We start from the raw sequence: 3,059 nt of genomic DNA, 5'->3' as shown, positions 1-3,059 counted from the left end.
TGAAAGTCTTAGATCAAGCTTTTGTAGACCATGATGTGACTGTTGATCACTTTGATGGGATAATAGCCAACATAACAGCTTGCAACAATTTAAGCTTCTGTGATGAAGAACTCCCCGAGGAGGGTAGAAATCACAATCTTGCTTTGCACATTTCTATGAACTGTCAGTCAGACTCTTTGTCCAATGTGTTGGTAGACACCGGATCTTCCTTGAATGTTATGCCAAAGACGACTCTTGCTCGCTTGTCTTACCAAGGAATGCCTATGAAATTCAGTGGTGTAGTAGTCAAAGCATTTGATGGATCGCGAAAATCTGTTATTGGTGAAGTCAACCTTCCCATGACAATTGGTCCACATACATTTCAAATCACCTTCCAAGTCATGGACATTCAAGCTGCTTATAGCTGTCTGTTAGGACGACCATGGATCCATGAAGCAGGGGCAGTAACTTCTACGCTCCATCAAAAGTTAAAGTTTGTAACAAATGGAAAATTGGTAACAATAAGTGGAGAACAAGCCTTGATGGTGAGCCATTTATCCAATTTCTCCTTCATTGGTGCTGATGATGTGGAAGGAACTCATATCCAAGGTCTCTCTTTAGAAGACGAATCTTCCAAGAAGAAAACATCGATCTCTTCTTACAAAGAGGCAGTGAAAGTAGTGAAAGATGGAACTACCACTGGCTGGGGGCAAGTTGTGATCCCGACCAAGAATGAAACTAGAGCAGGTCTCGGATGTTCACCAACATTCTCAAACTGCACCAAGAAGGATGAAACCCTTCGTCCGATCAAGGAAACATTCATTAGTGGAGGATTCCTTAACCCAATTCCTCAAGAGGTTAATGTCCTTATCGAAGAATGCATCGAAGAAGGTCTCTCCGATGATGAAGAAGAATGGAAATGTTATCTCAATGACTCGGGATACATATCTCAGGAAGAACCATACCCTCCATCACAGAAATCCAAAGGCAAAGAAACTGAGCCTGTTCCTGCAGAGATCTGGGACACCTTGGGACAACCCAGTGGAAAATTTGATTATATGGTGAAATACACTGCACCTGAAAGTTACAAGATTGCGATTGAGGATATCCAACCAACTGGATGGGGAGATTCCTTTGAATATAACAGTCAACCAGAAGAGGCTTATCAGCCTTGTCAATTTTCTCAGCAGCCTGAAATTACTGGAGATTTCAGCTTCAATGCATCTGCCAAGGTTCATAATCCTGAAGATGGTTACCATCACATAAATGCCATTTTTGAAGATGAAGGGGAAGATGGTCCCGCAACTGACTCGGAAAGTGTCGCTGACAATGAGTCTCTTCATCCTGAAGACTGGGAAGAACATCCTGAAAATTCTGAAGATTGTGACTCGTCTTATGCTCTTCAAGAAGTAGAAGAAGACCGTTTCAACTCTACAAAGAACAAGGTTGACAAACCAGGACCTTCAAATCCTGCTCGACCAGCGGTCAATGTCAATACTGAAGATAATTCTGGGGAGAACTTTCCTGAATACATAATACACAGAGGAGTTCGTTGCTACTGGAAGGCTGTCGACGTTCCGAATGTTGTTCGCCGCTCAAAGTAATCACCTCGCTGTTATTTTGACCTCCTGCCTTGCCCAAAGCAGAGAGATGTTTTATAGGGCTTTTCTTTTAAATGTTCCGCCCAAATAACTTTGTGTATAGGGCTTTGTTTTAAAAGTTTCCCTCTTTGTCCTGCCCAAGGCAAATGAGTTTGTGTTTAGGGCTTTGTTTCAAAAATGAATCATAAATAAAGTGTCATTTTGAATTCCCTACATTATATGTTTTATTTTTGCTTTTTTCTGGAAATGGTAATCCTAAAAAACCAAAATAAAATAAAAAAAAAACTTTTTCAAAAAAAATCTGCATACACTCCTGCATTCATAAATTTTCTGAAATAAATATAAATCACATGTGCAGATTTACTATTGATAAACCCATTGAATGCAATAACCCTATGCCCTCTCCCAACTTTGAGTTTCCTGTGTTCGAAGCCGAAGAAGAGGAAGAAGAGGAGATCCCGGACGAGATCTCTCGATTACTTAAGCACGAGGAAAGAGCCATTCTGCCTCACAAAGAGCCTTTAGAAAAAATCAACTTGGGTTCTGAAGAAGACAAAAAAGAAGTGACCATTGGATCGCTGCTTGATGCTGATATCAAGAGTAAGTTGACAGACCTTCTCAAAGAATATGTTGACGTGTTTGCCTGGTCCTACCAAGACATGCCTGGGTTGGATACCAATATTGTTCAGCATTACTTGCCATTGAAGCCAGAATGTCCGCCAGTTAAGCAGAAATTGCGAAGGACTCACCCTGATATGGCAAACAAGATCAAAGTGGAAGTTCAAAAGCAACTCGACGCAGGTTTTCTTGTCACCTCTGAGTATCCTCAATGGTTGGCTAACATAGTGCCAGTTCCGAAAAAAGATGGCAAAGTCCGAATGTGTGTTGATTACCGTGACTTGAACAAAGCCAGTCCAAAAGATGACTTTCCATTACCACATATCGACATGCTGGTCGATAACACCGCTAAGTTCAACGTCTTTTCCTTCATGGACGGGTTCTCCGGTTATAATCAGATCAAGATGGCTCCTGAAGACATGGAGAAGACATCTTTCATCACCCCATGGGGGACATTTTGCTACAAAGTGATGCCGTTTGGATTGAAGAATGCAGGCGCAACTTACCAAAGGGCGATGACTACTCTCTTTCATGACATGATGCATAAAGAAATTGAAGTTTATGTGGACGACATGATAGCTAAGTCCAGCACAGAAGAAGAACATATTGAATACCTTTTGAAGTTGTTTCAACGACTAAGGAAATATCAGCTTCGCTTGAATCCTAACAAATGTACTTTTGGGGTTAGATCTGGAAAACTCTTGGGTTTCATTGTCAGCCAAAGAGGTATTGAAGTGGATCCCGACAAAGTCAGAGCTATTCAAGAGATGCCTGCACCAAAAACTGAAAAGCAAGTAAGAGGATTTCTCGGACGATTGAACTATATCTCCAGATTTATCTCTCAAATGACTGCTACTTGTG

The sequence above is a fragment of the Vicia villosa genome, linkage group LG2 (assembly GCF_029867415.1).
Source record: "Vicia villosa cultivar HV-30 ecotype Madison, WI linkage group LG2, Vvil1.0, whole genome shotgun sequence".
Taxonomy (NCBI): Eukaryota; Viridiplantae; Streptophyta; class Magnoliopsida; order Fabales; family Fabaceae; genus Vicia; species Vicia villosa.
Note: the sequence above shows the minus strand (reverse complement) of the source record.